This window comes from Mytilus californianus, unplaced genomic scaffold (assembly GCF_021869535.1).
Source record: "Mytilus californianus isolate M0D057914Y unplaced genomic scaffold, xbMytCali1.0.p SCAF_8, whole genome shotgun sequence".
In the NCBI taxonomy this organism is placed as follows: domain Eukaryota; kingdom Metazoa; phylum Mollusca; class Bivalvia; order Mytilida; family Mytilidae; genus Mytilus; species Mytilus californianus.
This window is the reverse complement of record NW_026262734.1, coordinates 109,641,057-109,661,396: the sequence shown is the minus strand read 5'-3', so window position 1 is coordinate 109,661,396 and position 20,340 is coordinate 109,641,057. Positions and strand designations below refer to the sequence as shown.

Here is a 20,340-nt window from a genome sequence, read left to right as displayed (position 1 = left end):
GACATAATAGATGTTGCGATGGTCTAAATAAAGGCTGGTGTAATATACCGCTGTTCAATAGTTATAAATCGATTACGCCAAAAAAAATCCGGATCAAGAACTAAAACCAAGAGAAACACATTAATTATAAGAGGAAAACAACGGAACAACAGAAACACTGAAGTGCAACAAAAAAAAAAAAAAAAAAAAAAAAAAAAAAAAAAAAAAAAAACGCCATCATACATAGAAACGGACCATTTTTATACAACTGCCATATTCCTGACTTGGTACAGGAAAAATGTGTTAAATGATTAACCGATGGGAATCGTTTAACATGTTAGCTGGATTGTATGCACTCTAGATGGGGATATATATGTACATGGATACACATCCCCTCCTCTCAAAGATTGACGGGGTTATTTAGCTGTGTATATTAAACTTGTAGTATTGTTAAATGGTAATCAGAATAATCATGAATGTCCGTCTTTATTTTATAAAATGTAAATACCTGGCTGATGATAATACACCTAAATGGTTGTTGTTATATACTACCACTATAATATGATTAAGATAAGAACACTGTAACCAGTATTTTTACATTCAATTGTATAAAAAATATGTTTTATATTGTAACGTGTACACAGGGTAAGCGTGTCTATTTCTATTCTAGAATGAGTTTGTTACCAGTTTGATACTGGATCAAAAATGTTCTATTTACAAAATATATAACAAGTAAACTTCATTCATAAATTGACATCAATGAACTAAAATATGTACAACTGCTCTTTACGTCCTTTAATGAACTATCTATAACTATTCTTCTTAAAATATATACAAGTGGTACAAATTTGTCCTTGGTCAGGAACAAACTTGTCCTCCTGGTACTGTCTTCCTGTTATAATTAAGTACCCTACAAATAAACACACGTGTCGTTGTTCTCTTGGTACAATTAATTACCCTACAAGTTTACACACTTGTCCTTTACGTTTTGGTACAATTATGTACCTACAAGTTATCACACTTGTCCAATATGGTACAACAATACGGTTCAGCTTGTAAACTCCAATTTGTACAAGTCCATATTTCTAACAGGCACCAACCTGTTTTTTATTAAACATTCTGTAATAGTATCAAACATATAAGAGACAACGATCTCGAATATCAACGTACCGTACCTTGGTCTTATGTCTCCGTAGACTTATGACAATCTACCTTAGAGCAAGGAATCTCTCCTGCTTTTATACCCCAATGGTAGCTGTATCATTCTTGAAAGAGGTGTGTTTTTCTAACGTGTCTTGTTACTAGTATCAGAGTTTCCTTTGGAACACTCTTCACACCCCTTCACATTTGACCTCACCCAAAGTTTACCCGCGAAACATCTGATTCTTTTCTACGTGTATTAAAGTTTATACAAATACATAAAGTAAGGCTTCTACCGAACTGTAACTAATGTAAACGATCTAACCTAATAAGATACAAAATCATCACATAACCCACGCCTCAAAAATACATGCGTCCCGCATGACTAAAACTACCTTTACAATGGATAAAACATTGAAGTACTATTTACAGTAAATTCAGTTAAATGTACAAAATCTATCCAACAATATAATCTGCCACCCATGCTGGTTTTCGCCTATTACGGCACCCTTCAGGACTACTTTCTTGTGTATCTTCATCAGGCAACGTTGACTCGTGAACAGCTATGTCTTGTAAATAAGGGGTCTCTACTTGGTCATCTTCAGCACTATTATTTTCAGTGTCCAAGGGACTAAAAGTGCTATTATTTAGTTCTGTCCTTACTGTCTGTTGTTTTTTTTTCTTAAGTCTGTCGACATGTACAACTTGTGGTTTCCCTCTTTGTCCATAGTCAACTTTATATGTAAGGTCACCATATTTGTCGAGAATTTTAAAAGGCCCTCTCCAGATACTAGTCAGTTTTGAAGACATCCCAGGTTTCTTTACTGGAAAATAAACGTACACCTCGTCATCTTGTCTTAAGTTTTAGTATGCTAATTTGAGGTCGTGATAGTGTTTCTGTTTCCGCATCTGCCCTTTGATTTTACCTCTGACAAAACTGTGAGAGCTTTCTAACTTCTCCTTAAGCTCCCAAGCCCACCTATGTGTAGGGATGTCTTTAACGGATGGTGGCATTTCATACATGTTATCTAAAGGAGTTGACAGTTCTGTGCCTAACATGAGACTATTTGGCGTTTGTCCAGTCGTCTCGTGTTCTGACGCCCTATATGCCATCATGACAAAAGGAATGTATTTATCCCAGTTCCTTTGCTTCTGTTCCACAAATGAACTTAACATTGTTGCAAGAGTCTTAATAAACCTTTCCACCATACCATCAGATTTTGGATGATATGAAGTGGTACGTGTATTCTTGATGTTTAGAATACGACACATCTCTTGAAACAACTAACTTTCATATTGTCTGACTTGATCAGAGTGTATCCAATAAGGAACACCAAATCTTACAAATCTTCTTCAGCTATAATCTTAGCCACAGTTTTAGCTTCTATATTTGGCATGGCAAAAGATTCCGTCCACTTCATATAGTAGTCAGAAACTACCAATATATATTTGTTGCCACCCTCTGTTTCGGGTAACTCACTAAGGATATCTGTGGCTATCCTTTCCATTGGCCCATTAGGTTCTACTCAAGCCATTGGTGCTCTTTTGGACTTTTGTGGACTTTTTCGCTTTGCACATTTGTCACATCTGTTCATATAAGTCTTGACGTCGTTTTGTAACCCAGGCCAATAATAAGATGGTCTAATGTTTGCCAAAGTTTTATGGATAGCAGAACATTTATCATCATGGGAAAATTGTAACACCAATCAGATTTCTGAGACAGAACAGCACCATTTGCCAAATTGCTTGCATCTGTAACCAAAATAAATTCTTCGTTAAAATCTTGACATTCTGAATTCCAAACGAACTTTATTTCTTTCTCTGTTATTTTGTGTAATTGTTCAGCAATGTGGTTAAAGTTTTTGATAAATTTTATGTAGTACCCACAAAGACCCAAAAAGGAACGAACTTCAGTTATATTTGTAGGGGTGGGCCACTCTTTCACAACCTTAATTAAGTCGGGGTCGGTGGAAATTCCTTCCTCAGAGACAATATGTCCTAAGAACGAACCTTGAGCTTTAAACCAGCCGATTTAAGTCTATCAAAAACTTGTCGTAGGTTGTCAAGCATCCCATATAGTGTTTTTCCAAAAACGATTATATCGTCAATGTATACCAGACATGTCTCCCACTGTAAACCGTCGAGTATGGTTTCCATCAATCGCTCAATTGTCTGTGCAGCGCAACACAACCCGAATGGCATGACCCAAAATTGGAATAAACCCCTTCTCGTTGCAAAAGCTGTTTTGTGCTTGTCATTTTCGACCAGCTTACTGCCAATATCCCGAACAACAGTCCAAAGTACTATACCATTTATTTTCCGCTAAATTGTCTAACGAATCGTCAATCCTCGGTAGAGGATACGCGTCTTTATTAAGTGTCACACTGTTTAAACGTCTATAATCAACGCAAAAGCGATAGCTGTCGCCCTTTTTCTTTACTAAGACTATCCCTGCCGCCCAGGGACTGTGGGAGGGTTCAATAATCCCTTTTTGCAACATTTTGTCGAGGTTGTCATTTACTACTTTGTTCAAATGATAAGGTGTTCGACGAGGCGGTTCTTTAAATTGCCTTGCGTTTCCCGTATTGATTTCGTGTTTTACAAGATTGGTCCTTCCCAAGTCAACATCAGAAGAAGCAAACAAGTCCTGATTTTCTATCAGCAAAGATCTCACTTTTTGTTTGTCTTTCGAAGTCAATTCGTCTGATGTCCTGTCCAACAGATCTTGTAGATCTGATCTAAGTCCGTCTCGTGTCTGTTCATTTCAACAAATATTTCCGTCTAGTACTTGGGCAACCTCTGACATTTGGGCTATAGTAGTACCAGGATGGATTGTCTTAGGATCTAGCTCTGTGTTCATTAATCTAACAGGGACTTTTTTTCGCCTGACCTTACCAATGTTCTAGCAGTCAAAATGTAGTCTTTTCCTGCATGGTCATTTGCTTCTAACAAAGCATTGTCAGCAGGTAATTTTTGACCTTCTGCTAAACAAACTGTGCCATAAATGACAATTTCTGACCTTGGCGGTATGACAACCGCTTCTGAAGCAACCACTCGGTAACAGCCTATTGATCACTGAAAACACAAATCTACCTTAAAATCCCCAATACAAAAGAGCCCAATTGTAACATCAATTTAACAATTATGTCGTTTCATGAAGCCAAACCAAGTATACCATCAACTTGCAGATCAGTCACAACAGCTTCAGATTGCAACTTATTTGGACCGAAACGCAGATTGAAACTGACTTTTCCTCGAAGCTCTAGCTTATTGCCACCTACTGACCTAACAGTTGTCTTAACTTCGTTTAGATAGGATTTATCTAATGGAGTCAACATATCGTATAACTTAGAAGAAACCAATGTCAAAGTTGCTCTGTTTCAACCACAAACTTTGCTTCAATGTCTCCTACATTTGATTTGACTAACATACCAGCATCTTCCGACACTGTTTCCCAACTTTCATTAGTGTTTTAACAGACCCATCCCCTTTATTTCCATTATAAGTGTTCTGATTTCTTCGGGGTAGGCGACAGTTCCTTGCTAAATTACCAAATTTGCCACAGTTGTAACAATTCTTAATTATTCTCTTACTTTGAGTATATCTCGTTTTATCATAAGAAGACCCCTCATTTGTTCCAATAGTTTTTAATTTTGCTACTTCAGTCGTAAGAGTACTTAGACTTTTCACCATTGTTTGCTTCCATGATGAAAAGTCTTTCGTTAGCGAGTCACTATTTTTAATCTTTTCGTCCTTTTCTAACTCGTCATCATTTATAGTTTGCAGTAAATAACCTCGTCCCTCTCTATCTTTATTTTCGGCTTTGTTGTACGCCTCTAATTCAACGGCAAGTCTAACGGCATCATTTAAACCTTTCGGTCGTACTTTAGTAGCAATATACCAACTTAACCTGCATATGGAATATACATTTCCCAATTCATTCGGTATTGAAGAGCTTGTAGCTGCTAATCAGACCTTGTAAAACGTCACCAGTGTCTGTACAGAACGATGACCCAGTGTTATGTCAAAGAACGTCTCGTCCTTTTTCTAGAAAAGTTCATAACAAAGATAACAAGACCTTGTTGATAAATATTCGTATCAACTTCAATAATACACGATAGATTTGAAGTATAGATTCGAGGTACTAACGTTGCTTGTCATCTTAATTACATGTTATAGTGTTCTTTTATTTGTCTTTGTACATTATTATCTTTACTGTTTAGTCTGTTTTTGGTAATATTCATTTCACGTGGCTCGGTACTTATACATCCCGTCATTGTGTTATTGTGCTATGGTTGTTTTTTGTATTTTTGTCTTTTGTTTTTGCTCATGTGCTTTGTCTTTATGCCCTTTTTGTTATCTTTGTTGACATACATTTGTATATGTTTGTTTGAATAGTGATTAAGATTATAACACAATTTTGACTGCTTTACCCCTATTTTTGACTCATTGTAGTCAATATAATGGAGTCTTTGCAACTGTTATACAAGTGAGAGGTTTTCTAGCTATAAGACCATTTTCAATCTATCATTTTCTACATAGGAAAAATGCCTGTAACAAGTCAGGAATATGACAGTTGTTCTCCATTCGTTTAATGTGTTTGAGATTTTGCCATTTGATTAGGAACGTTTTGAATTTTCCTCTGTGCTTAATAATTTGGTTATTTTACTTTTTAATTTAAAAAACGTGCTGTACCTGCAAGTACAATTAATCTGTTAGTATCAACAAGTATTAAATAGCTACATTGCAAAATTAAAAAAAAGTATATGAAGTTATTATCTAAAACAAGATCAGTTATCATCTATTATTATCAAGATAGCCGTCACACTTTGTAACCTTGTTCAAAATATATTCATCTTGATAATAACACAGTTTAACTGAGTTTTTGTATAATAGACAGTCTATTAAGCCCAAGTCAATCATTTCTTTACTGACATTAAACAGTTCAAAATTAAGTTAACGAAAACAAAAACTAAAAAAAACCCTAAAAAATCGAGAACTTTGAGTGTTTCATTAGCTATAACCAACTCAACTAAATATATATTTTACCTCAAAATTCATAAAGTGACATGTTAAAGACATGTTCATAATCCTCTATAATTAGAGTCGAAATGGAGATATGACAAACTTTGTATTGTTTCAATAAAACTTTTTCTAGATAATGCTTGCAATTATTCTTGTTAAATATATATATATATATATATGTTAATGCGTTGTTCATTATATTGCATTTGTAGAATTAATGCATTGTATCTTTTTTCAATTATCAAACATCTGAAGTTTTTTTATTTAATATAGACCGTCTTTTATCTCCTTTGAAATATTTGCTCTTAATCATCTGGCTCTGCATTTTCTCTAATTCTACGGAATGCATTTTACTTATTGTTGCAGGCCTAATAGTGGTCTGTTGTTATTTACATCTGTGTTATTTAATCTTTGATGGGACATTGTCTCATCGGTAATGAAACCTCTTTTCCATATTGTTATATATGAACTTTGTAATCATGTGCACCCTAATCTTCGTTTTACCATCAGTGTTATGCATATGCATGCATATATGTACATGGATTATATTTAACTATATTATAGTGAATATTTCGTTCTTTCATTAAAAAAAAACATTACATCTAAAATTACAAGTGAGAGTTCGTAAGACAAGCAAGTTTCGAGACAAAAATAACAATTATATCAAGAGATAGAATCGTGACAACATATATTCTTTAGACAATTCTTTAATCACTGTTAATTTTTACGAACATGCCATGATATATGCAAACGTACGAAATCTATAATGTTTATCGTTACAAGTAAATACTAACGTTCCAATAAGTCATAGATACAATTTTACCACTTCCTAAAATTATCATAAAATAAGTTTCCAGCTGAACATTGTAGTAAAGTTAAGCAGAGTATAATACTAACATGAAAAGGGCACAACAATAAAAGTTACAAAGATACTTTTTTAACTATCAAAATATATAATTAGTGGCAAAACTTTATAAAAGTCTATTTACATTTCCAGAAACGCTATAACACGTTTGTTTACTATAGTCTAAATAAATATTACACTTTAGATGATTACTGTTTTTGTTTTATCCGTAACGAATGATTCAAATACAATGGAGAACATAATTGATATGACAGTAAATAAGTTATGGATCAAAGAATGCAATAGATAAATAAATGTTTGCTCTTAACATATATACAATGAACAAAATATAAAAAAAGCTCCGTATAACATTGTCATGAAAAACATTTACAGGAAAAGATAAAGAATAGAAATGTCTATATTACTTTGGTGCAAAGAAATAACACTATTATTATTAATTGGAGAGATTTGCAATGGCAATGAAAATTGCACGATAATATCTAGTTGTAAAATGGTGTGTTATTCCGACGGACCTGCCTATGACTGCAAAAACAGAGGACTTATAGAAGTACCAAGCTTCCCTGAGACAACAGTACAGTTGTATGTAGTTACTATATGTTACATATTATATATTCTCTGCCATTTTATACAACATGTCATAACACAGTGTCATCAATAAACTAACATTGGCGAACATGTAGAATGATTCGTCAGACTTACAGAATTGATCTACTTATTAAGAACATTCCAATCTCAGAGTTTGAATGTCATTGAAAGTCCAAGAGTTACGAGCTAAGTAACTTAAGAGAGGTCCTTAAAAACTAAACTTTGGGTAAACGCACATCCTTACATACAGGGAATCATATCAGGCCGGCCAAACGATTTCGATGAAAATTAAAAAAAAAAAAAAACCAAGATGAAAATCATCATCATTAAAAAAGACTGACATCATCAATGCCTAAAAGTATGCATCAAATGTTTACTGGCCAATAGAAAGGAGAGGGTTGTTTGCTGGAGCAATTTGTTTACAACTTTCTGATATATTATGGATGTCAACATGTACTCGAGTACCCGAATATCGCACGGTTATCAAATACCAAAAAGGACCTACAAGGACGTTTATTTAAAACGGTAATAGTATAAATTATTGACTTCGTTTTGTTTGTTTGTGTAAGGATTCACACTACATATAACTTACTTACTAACTATATAAAACGTTGCTTTCTGCTAAGTTGTTTAAAATGCCTTCGAAATATTCCGTTGCAAAATACTTCAGATGTAATTCAGACAGTAAAAATTGAAAAAAAAAATATCAAATTTTTAAAAAAAATTATTTAACACACAAATCACTACTAATTATCAAGTTATTATTACTGTACTTTCTTTACAATAACATACAATAACTGCTGTTTGCGCTTGTATGTGTTTTGTAAATATTTATTGTTTATTTATTCAATTTTTTATCAAACTATTGGTTCACGTGATAAGTACATTTTTAAAATTAGCTATGAATTATGGTATATAGTTTTTGGGCTGTTACCTAGTTTAATATAATATAATAATGTAGAGAGTTAAATAATCATTAGAATATCATGTTTTCATTCACTACAAATAACATAGTTATAGAGAAATATATATATATATATATATATGAGTCTAAAAGATTGTGTAACAATACCGATAAATAGATGGAAAACAAAACACTAAAAAGTGTTGAATATCATCGCACAAAGATGGAAAAACTGAACAGATGATATAAATTATACAATAATTGCAAATATTTCGGCTCAACAAATGGCCTTCCTCACTGTTAAAAGTTTAAAAAATACTGATATATAATGTATAAGGTGTAAACATAGATCAGTAATAATACAGGTAAGTTTTGGTCGATTGATTTTAATCCAAAATCCCGTATATTCCTGTCAGCCAACACTTCAGGTTACCAGATCACAATCTGAAAGATTTTGATCACATGAAGATCCTTGTGATCGAACAGGATTGTACATGGCAAAATAGGCAAAGAGAGAATCGGGAGAAGTTTTGGATAAAAACACTGGGTGTCCTCCATCCAGATGGAATCAATAGAAAGAAATAATTAAATTTACAGTCTAATGTTTATATTATGATATTCAGGATTTATCTTTATGTAGGAATATATCGAACAACCTTCTAACTAGCGTACCTGATGCTGTCTTTCGGAACAATGTGGAGTTGAAATATTTGTAAGTAAAACATAAATTTAATCATGTTAGTATGTTTGTTGACAGGAAAGTATTTACATTTAAAAATTCGTTTTTCTAATCTTTTGATTCAACTTTAGCATTGCAAACCTTTGCTCTGGTCATTGCTGTTTATTTTATTTCGAACATATATGTTCAATGTAGACAAATTATGTGATACAAATAGGTCGTTTATTACCTCTAACATAAACCATTTACATTGAATTGTATGTTTAATTCCCCATATTGTTGATCAATTCTAAATTTAATCAAGGGAATGAAAAAAAAAGTGTTTACATGAATGTAAAATACTGACCAGATTGTTATAACACGGATGCGGGAGATACAAAAGGAACAATCAAATACATGAGTCGATCAGAGACCCACAAAACTACGACGAAAATAGAAAAATCTACCATAAGATAGACAACTGTCTACAAAACAATACATACAAATAATGTATGACCGACATGAACCCAACACTGAGGATGATGACAGTCGCTCAGCACAGGTAGGCAGTGCATGATCCATATGTATAACCGGTCGTGTTGCCCATGGTAAAAGACAATGATAAGTCTTACTTGTGTTAGATTATGTGAACATCGAGACTATAGGACAGGATTGTGGCTCAGACAACTGAAGCAAATCGGTAGTTATCTGTGACATACATTTACACTGATAATAGGGTATTTATTTGTAGAGGCTTAGAAATGGGGTCAAGAAGGCAATCCCCTAACTTTCAAAAATGGTCGCGAGACAAAAGAAAGCTTTCAATTGACGCCACTCTCGCCTCCAGACTGTTTGCCATTTATTTTTTAATGAAAGAAAATGTTTATGAAAAAAATACATTAACTAACTGCTAGACAATAAGACATTAGTAGAATAGAGAAGGGTTTTATGTTTGCTTGTCACCTTTACAAGTTTGTATCCCCTTTTAGACAACTTAGAGTGTTAACGCAAAATAATTAATTTGTTAAAAACTAAATAGCTTCAAACATCATACATTTAGTACATACACCTGTATGGACATACATCGTTTGTGTTTCATCTGCAACTGTCTCAAAAATACAAAATGTGTTACTCTTTAATCAAAAAGGTCGTACAATTCAGATACAAAATAAAAGTTATAAAGATGCAGGCCAGTAAAGACCAGCTGTATAGTTCATAAAGTGAGGTGAACGGTCCTCGGCTATTGACTCAGATTTGACTTGTCTAGCAGAAAAAAACTATACGATACCTGCTGTTACTGCACCGTTTTTATGTTATTTTTTTTTATCTAAAACATAATATGAACTTGTTATGTGTGTTCTGATTTATTGTTTTGATTTGTTAAATCTTTCTTGGAATATTTGTGGGTGTGATGAATCAGAATGTAACTAAATAGGGAACCTTATATCTACTGTTTTGTGCAAAGTGCAACATGCTCAAGGATGCAAAGTTATATTGAAATATTCCAAAGTAAAATATAGTTCCATGAACATCATTTTTAGTTCGGCATAAACGATGTAAAAGGTTGATATATCTAGTTAGACACTTACTTTGAATTGCTTTAGAATTAATGCAGGTTGGTCAGGCCGACTAATATATTCTGATCACTTGAATGGTAGTTAAAACATGTTTTGTAAAAACATAAGTATTTTCACAACAAAAAATCAAAATTTTGACACAATTTCTGTTCTTGGTATCAAAATGACATACCGAGATGTTTTTTAATTTTTTTTCTTTGTTTGAAACTTGTTGGAAAATACATATTACCTTAAAATTAGCTTTTATATCATTAACAGGTGTATAACATTCCTATGCGGTGTTATAGAATATGATTTACTATTGTAAGATATTTCTACAGCATCTTAAAATTCAAATGAACGTTCATTGAACGTTACAATCATAATTGAAGAAGACTGTGGTATACGTGAATAAGCCTATCTTAGATATTTACAACTTATCGAAAGGAGAACAAAGTCTTTAAACAAATATCATTATCATAAAATTGATCAAAGATACGTAAAATAAATTAGAAAACAAAATCAAGCTGCGATCAGCACTAATTTGTCAAGTAACAAACATTTTTGAGAGGACAATAGACAACCAACATCTCTAGAATGAAGATCAGGTAATACATTGCTGTTAGAATTAATATGTTAGCTCCTGTAGTTTAAGAATGCCTAGTTTTGCTCGTTGTTTTAAGTAGTTCCTCATTAATTATCGCCACATTCTATGAACTTATAAGAATCACTCTCATATAAGTACTTCTCTGTCTTTTGTAAGTGTTCGAAATCTTAAACATTTAATTGTACAAACGGGCTTTTTTTATCTTTATGTAGGGATATATCGAACAACATTCTAACTAGCGTAACTGATGCTGTCTTTCGGAACAATGTGGAGTTGATGTATTTGTAAGTAAAACATAACTTTAATCATGTTAGTATGTTTGTTGACAGGAAAATATTTACCTTTAAAAATTCGTTATTCTAATCTTTTGATTCAACTTTGGCATTGCAAACCTTTGCCCTGGTCATTGCTGTTTATTTTATTTCGAACATATATGTTCAATGTAGACAAATTATGTGATACTAATAGGTCGTTTATTACCTCTAACATAAACCGTTTACATTGAATTGTATGTTTAATTCCCCATATTGTTGATCAATTCTAAATTTAATCCTGGGAATGAAAATAAAAGTGTTAACATGAATGTAAAATACTGACCAGATTGTTATTACACGGATGCGGGAGATACAAAAGGAACAATCAAATACATGAGTCGATCAGAAACCCACAAAACCACGACGAAAATAGAAAAATCTACCATAAGATAGACAACTGTCTACAAAACAATACATACAAATAATGTATGACCGACATGAACCCAACACTGAGGATGATGACAGTCGCTCCGCACAGGTAGGCAGTGCATGATCCATATGTATAACCGGTCGTGTTGCCAATGGTAAAAGACAATGATAAGTCTGACTTGTGTTAGATTATGTGAACATCGAGACTATAGGACAGGATTGTGGCTCAGACAACTGAAGCAAATCGGAAGTTATCTGTGACATACATTTACACTGATAATAGGGTATTTATTTGTAGAGGCTTAGAAATGGGGTAAAGGAGGCAATCCCCTAACTTTCAAAAAGGGGCGCGAGACAAAAGAAAGCTTTTAATTGACGCCACTCTCGCCTCCAGACTGTTTGCCGTTTATTTTTTAATGAAAGAAAATGTTTATGAAAAAAATACATTAACTAACTGCTAGACTATAAGACATTAGTAGAATAAAGAAGGGTTTTATGTTTGCTTGTCACCTTTACAAGTTTGTATCCCCTTTTAAACAACTTAGAGTGTTAACGCAAAATCATTAATTTATTAAAAACTAAATAGCTTCAAACATCATACATTTAGTACATACACCTGTATGGACATTCTTCTTTTGTGTTTCATCTGCAACTGTCTCAAAAATACAAAAGGTGTTACCCTCTAATCAAAAAGGTCGTACAATTCAGATACAAAATAAAAGTTATAAAGATACAGGCCAGTAAAGACCAGCCGTATAGTTCACTTGCACATAAAGTGAGGTGAACGGTCCTCGGCTATTGACTCATATTTGACTTGTCTAGCAGAAAAAAACTATACGATACCTGCTGTTACTGCACCGTTTTTATGTTGTTTTTTTTTTATCTAAAACATAATATGAACTTGTTATGTGTGTTCTGATTTATTGTTTTGATTTGTTAAATCTTTCTTGGAATATTTGTGGGTGTGATGAATAAGAATGTAACTAAATAGGGAACCTTATATCTACTGTTTTGTGCAAAGTGCAACATGATCAAGGATGCAAAGTTATATTGAAATATTCCAAAGTAAAATATATTTCCATGAACATCATTTTTAGTTCGGCATAAACGATGTAAAAGGTTTATATATCTAGTTAGACATTTACTTTTAACTGCTTTAGAAATAATGCAGGTTGGTCAGGCCGACTAATATATTCTGATCACTTGAAAGGTAGTTAAAACATGTTTTGTAAAAACATAAGTATTTTCACAACAAAAAATCAAAATTTTGACACAATTTCTGTTCTTGGTATCAAAATGACATACCGAGATGTTTTTTAATTTTTTTTTCTTTGTTTGAAACTTGTTGGAAAATACATATTACCTTAAGATAAGCTTTTATATCATTAACAGGTGTATAACATTCCTATGCGGTGTTATAGAATATGATTTACTATTGTAAGATATTTCTACAGCATCTTAAAATTCAAATGAACGTTCATTGAACGTTACAATCATAATTGAAGAAGAGTGTGGTATACGTGAATAAGCCTATCCTAGATATTTACAACTTATCGAAAGGAGAACAAAGTCTTTAAACAAATATCATTATCATGCATTAATCAAAGAGACGTTAAATAAATTAGAAACAAATATCAAGCTGCGATCAGCACTAATTTGTCAAGTAACAAACATTTTTGAGAGGACAATAGACAACCAACATCTCTGGAATGAAGATCAGGTAATACATTGCTGTTAGAATTAATATGTTAGCTCCTGTAGTTTAAGAATGCCTAGTTTTGCTCGATGTTTTAAGTAGTTCCTCATCAACTATCGCCACATTCTATGAACTTATAAGAATCACTCTCATATAAGTACTTCTCTGTCTTTTGTAAGTGTTCGAAATCTTAAACATTTAATTGAACAAACGGGCTTTTTTTTTTATCTTGATGTAGGGATATATCGAACAACATTCTAATTAGCGTACCTGATGCTGTTTTTCGGAACAATGTGGAGTTGAGATATTTGTAAGTAAAACATAACTTTAATCATGTTAGTATGTTTGTTGACAGGAAAGTATTTACCTTTAAAAATTCGTTATTCTAATCTTTTGATTCAACTTTGGCATTGCAAACCTTTGCCCTGGTCGTTGCTGTTTATTTAATTGCGAACATATATGTTCAATGTAGACAAATTATGTGATACAAATAGGTCGTTTATTACCTCTAACATAAACCGTTTACATTGAATTGTATGTTTAATTCCCCATAGTGTTGATCAATTCTAAATTTAATCCAGGTAATGAAAAAAAAAAGTGTTAACATGAATGTAAAATACTGACCAGATTGTTATTACACGGCTGCGGGAGATACAAAAGGAACAATCAAATACATGAGTCGATCAGAAACCCACAAAACCACGACGAAAATAGAAAAATCTACCATAAGATAGACAACTGTCTACAAAACAATACATACAAATAATGTATGACCGACATGAACCCAACACTGAGGATGATGACAGTCGCTCCGCACAGGTAGGCAGTGCATGATCCATATGTATAACTGGTCGTGTTGCCCATGGTAAAAGACAAAGATAAGTCTTACTTTTGTTAGATTATGTGAACATCGAGACTATAGGACAGGAGTGTGGCTCAGACAACTGAAGCAAATCGGTAGTTATCTGTGACATACATTTACACTGATAATAGGGTATTTATTTGTAGAGGCTTAGAAATGGGGTAAAGGAGGCAATCCACTAACTTTCAAAAAGGGGTGCGAGACAAAAGAAAGCTTTTAATTGACGCCACTCTCGCCTCCAGACTGTTTGCCATTTATTTTTTAATGAAAGAAAATGTTTATGAAAAAAATACATTAACTAACTGCTAGACTATAAGACAATAGTAGAATAGAGAAGGGTTTTATGTTTGCTGGTCACCTTTACAAGTTTGTATCCCCTTTTAGACAACTAAGAGTGTTAACGCAAAATCATTAATTTATTAAAAACTAAATAGCTTCAAACATCATACATTTAGTACATACACCTGTATGGACATACATCTTTTGTGTTTCATCTGCAACTGTCTCAAAAATACAAAATGTGTTACTCTCTAATCAAAAAGGTCGTACAATTCAGATACAAGATAAAAGTTATAAAGATACAGGCCAGTAAAGACCAGCTGTATAGTTCACTTGCACATAAAGTGAGGTGAACGGTCCTCGGCTATTGACTCAGATTTGACTTGTCTAGCAGACAAAAACTATACGATACCTGCTGTTACTGCACCGTTTTTATGTTATTTTTTTTTTATCTAAAACATAATATGAACTTGTTATGTGTGTTCTGATTTATTGTTTTGATTTGTTAAATCTTTCTTGGAATATTTATGGGTGTGATGAATAAGAATGTAACTAAATAGGGAACCTTATATCTACTGTTTTGTGCAAAGTGCAACATGATCAAGGATGCAAAGTTATATTGAAATATTCCAAAGTAAAATATAGTTCCATGAACATCATTTTTAGTTCGGCATAAACGATGTAAAAGGTTTATATATCTAGTTAGACATTTACTTTGAATTGCTTTAGAAATAATGCAGGTTGGTCAGGCCGACTAATATATTCTGATCACTTGAATGGTAGTTAAAACATGTTTTGTAAAAACATAAGTATATTCACAACAAAAAATCAAAATTTTGACACAATTTCTGTTCTTGGTATCAAAATGACATACCGAGATGTTTTTTAATTTTTTTTCTTTGTTTGAAACTTGTTGGAAAATACATATTACCTTCAGATAAGCTTTTATATCATTAACAGGTATATAACATTCCTATGCGGTGTTATAGAATATGATTTACTATTGTAAGATATTTCTACAGCATCTTAAAGTTCAATTGAACGTTCATTGAACGTTACAATCATAATTGAAGAAGACTGTGGCATACGTGAATAAGCCTATCCTAGATATTTACAACTTATCGAAAGGAGAACAAAGTCTTTAAACAAATATCATTATCATGCATTAATCAAAGAGACGTTAAATAAATTAGAAACAAATATCAAGCTGCGATCAGCACTAATTTGTCAAGTAACAAACATTTTTGAGAGGACAATAGACAACCAACATCTCTGGAATGAAGACCAGGTAATACATTGCTGTTAGAATTAATATGTTAGCTCCTGTAGTTTAAGAATGCCTAGTTTTGCTCGTTGTTTTAGGTAGTTCCTCATTAACTATCGCCACATTCTATGAACTTATAAGAATCACTCTCATATAAGTATTTCTCTGTCTTTTGTAAGTGTTCGAAATCTTAAACATTTAATTGAACAAACGGGCTTTTTTTAATCTTTATGTAGGGATATATCGAACAACATTCTAACTAGCGTACCTGATGCTGTTTTTCGGAACAATGTGGAGTTGACATATTTGTAAGTAAAACATAAATTTAATCATGTTAGTATGTTTGTTGACAGGAAAGTATTTACCTTCAAAAATTCGTTATTCTAAACTTTTGATTCAACTTTGGCATTGCAAACCTTTGCCCTGGTCATTGCTGTTTATTTTATTTCGAACATATATGTTCAATGTAGACAAATTATGTGATACAAATAGGTCGTTTATTACCTCTAACATAAACCGTTTACATTGAATTGTATGTTTAATTCCCCATATTGTTGATCAATTCTAAATTTAATCCAGGTAATGAAAAAAAAAAGTGTTAACATGAATGTAAAATACTGACCAGATTGTTATTACACGGATGCGGGAGATACAAAAGGAACAATCAAATACATGACTCGATCAGAAACCCACAAAACTACGACGAAAATAGAAAAATCTACCATAAGATAGACAACTGTCTACAAAACAATACATACAAATAATGTATGACCGACATGAACCCAACACTGAGGATGATGACAGTCGCTCCGCACAGGTAGGCAGTGCATGATCCATATGTATAACCGGTCGTGTTGTCCATGGTAAAAGACAATGATAAGCCTTACTTGTGTTAGATTATGTGAACATCGAGACTATAGGACAGGGTTGTGACTCAGACAACTGAAGCTAATCGGTAGTTATCTGTGACATAGAAAATCAACAAACTTATGACGACATACGCTAAATTTTCGAGAAAGGAGAGTACTTCAGATTTACCTCTTTTGACCAACTATTTGATAACTTCCTCGAAAGCAGTAACTCTCTATCTAAAAAGAATGATATTAACGCAAGCTCTTGAATATCGTTTTAACACGTAGATTTATACTTTCTATGAAACGCTAATAAAATGTTGCTACTTAGAAATGGAAACATCACAGTTGAAACTGAATTCATTCTTTTGATTTACAGTGTTATTGCTAACAATCCTTCTTATTCCTAAATGTTAGTCAAGATATATTTAGGTGGTATCCTTGATTTTAAGTTCGATAAGATAGATGTGTTTAACACAGTCACCAAACAGTGAATTATTTAACGTCAGGACATCGTCTGTTTAGCGACACCAGAGGTTAAAGGATAACGTAAGCTTCTTTATTATTTTATGTATGACAAACGACTCTTGTGAATAACAACAAACAAGTCGAAAGAGTAGCACAGTTCATAACCCATATGAACTACTATTGTATGTTTGTCAATAAAAGGACCATGCATAACTTTTTGTTTGAAACAGAATGATGTTTACACAATTTAAATTGTTCCTTTCTGAGGGAAGATATTTGAATTTACGCACAAAAAAGTTAAGGTTGAATAGTAATATTAAAATCATCCAAAGTAAAATATAATTTCATTAACATTATTTTTAGTTTGGCATTAAAGGTAAATATATACAGGTAAAAGTTATTTAAAAACGCTTGAAAGAGAATTCAGGCGGGTCTAGAAGACCGATATATCCTGATTACTTGATGTTACATTTGGACAAGAACTATTCATAATTTGGACACAATTTCCATTCTTATAATCTAAATGACATACCGAGATGCCTTTTTTAAAATGTTTATCTATTTGAAACCCGCTAGAAAATAGATATTACCTCCGGATTAGCTCTTATATCATCAGTAAGGATAACATAATCATATGCGGCGTTATTGAATATAATTTACTGTTGTAAGACATTTCTACAGCATCTTAGTGTTTAACTTGAACGTTCATAGTACGTAAAAACTATGATTTAAGAAGACTGTGGTATACGTGAATAAGCACAGCGACTAAACATAAAAAATATTGAAAACATATCGAAAGGAGAACGAAGTCTTTAAAAATGTCATGATCATGCACCTAACAAATCAAACGTTGTGAATAAAAGGAAAAATAGCTGAAACCTGTACCATTTTGTCAAGTAACAGATAAATTATAAGTGCACATGATACAGTCAACACCTGTTATAAAACAACCAACGAATGACAAGGTTGTCCATCTTAATTGTACTTTGTTTATTCAAACCATATGTTAATACAATGAAAAACATCGTCATACAACCGGTTTTTACATTTTGTCAGTTCAAAGGGACTTGTATACATAGGATTTACTCTCCTTTAAGTACCAAGTCAGGAATGGGACATTTGGAATTAAATAGTTCATTTCTATGTATGTTGGCGTTTGTTTTTTGTTGCACTTCAGTGTTTCTGTTGTTCCGTTGTTTTCCTCTATAGTTGGTGTTTCCATCAGTTGTAGTTTGTAACCCGGATTTGTTTTCTCTCAATCGATTTATGACTTTTGAACAGCGATATACTACTATTGCCTTTTTTTTATATACTTCATCTGTTTTTCTGCAAGTTTTCGAAATCTAAAACAAAACATTTAATTGAAAAAAAACTGGTTTGTTTTATTTAATGTAGGAAGTTATCGAACAATAATCTAACTAGCGTACCTGATGATGCTTTCATGAACAACGTGGCATTGGCATATTTGTAAGTAAAAAAATATTGTTATTATATTAGTATTTTGACTGACAATAGAATTTGCCTAATGAACAATTTGTTATCCTTTGATTCAACTTTGGCACTTATGACATTTTGGTATCCAACACAGTGACATAAGATCCATTTCTACAGATTTGAAATTTTAAGGAATTAAAAACAAGATTCTAGATTTTCTTTTATTATGTTAGAAATGGAATCATGTTGAGTTTCGAAGGGAATTGTCAATACACAATGACTTCATCAAACAGTTTATGATCCCGCTAACATGTTAAACCCCGCCACATTCTGTATCTATGTGCCTGTCTAAAGTCAGGAGCCTGTAATTCAGAGGTTGTCGTTTGTTGCTGTGTTACATATGTTTTTCGTTCTTTTTTTTTGTACACAAATAATGTCGTTAGCTTTCTCGTTTGAAATGTTTTACATTTGTCATTTCGGGGCCTTTAATAGCTGACTACGCGGTATGGGCTTTGCTCATTGTTGAAGGATGTACGGTGACCTATAGTTGTTAATTTCTGTGTCATTAGGTCTTTTGTGAAGAGTTGTATCATTGGCAATAACACCACATCTTCTTTTTTTATATGCAATGTTAATTAAAAACAAAACGAATATCTTTATGATATCCACAAATAAAAAGAAAAAAAAAATAGAGACGAAAACAGCGGGCTTTAACGTTTTGTTAAAACACCACAACGCTACAAATATTGATATTTTATGGAATTTGAAATTCGAAAACCGTATTTGTGTTATGACAGGAGTACACGCAGTTGCGCGATTTTCAAATCTCTCTCGGTATTTCTTTTAAAATATACTACATGTACAAACTAGGATATTAAGATGGATAATCCAGCATGCCTTTTCAGTTTCTTTTATAACGCTATATCATGTTTAGCTATTTGACACAATACGAGCAGATCCAGGATTTGAGGTTTGACGAACAGATCGAGACACGTCATTTTGTCATATTCATTAAAATTAACATTTCGTTGCGATGTTGAAAATCGACCGAGATTAGTGCAGGTTTCGCCCCCACATTTATTCAAATATGGTTTTTGGCAAATATTTTTAATTACTATTATCTAATTGAAAGGATTTATCAGCCTTCATGAATACAAAATAGTTTTTGTTTGTAAATATGTTGAAGTTTGTAGGATGCATCTTTCTATATTTGCTGTCGATTTTTGGTTATGGTCACTAGTATCTATGTTCAAAACTCGTTATTTCTCGAAAAACACTTATTAACAATCGATTGCTATAATACATGAGCATAATATGATAGCACAATATTTCAGATATAAATCAAATTATCTTTCATATGTCATTTCAAACAATATTATTATCTTCTGGTAGTGTTGATGTTTAAATGATTGTTCAAAACATCGTAGCAAATAAAAGCAACAGTAGTATACAGCTGTTCGAAATTCATAAATCGGTTGAGAAAA

General features: G+C 32.6%; 1 long non-coding RNA gene across 2 annotated transcripts; it reads left to right on the top strand.

Annotated features, from left to right (window-relative positions):
* Positions 1–8,897: 8,897 nt before the first annotated feature.
* On the top strand, positions 8,898–18,883 carry LOC127712003 (uncharacterized). Of its 2 annotated transcripts, none has more exons than XR_007986922.1 (3): positions 8,898–9,210; positions 16,340–16,411; positions 18,818–18,883. It is a non-coding gene; the product is annotated as an uncharacterized LOC127712003 (long non-coding RNA). The 2 variants fall into 2 exon arrangements; XR_007986923.1 differs by lacking the exon at positions 8,898–9,210 and adding an exon at positions 11,532–11,603.
* The last annotated feature ends 1,457 nt before the right edge of the window (positions 18,884–20,340 follow it).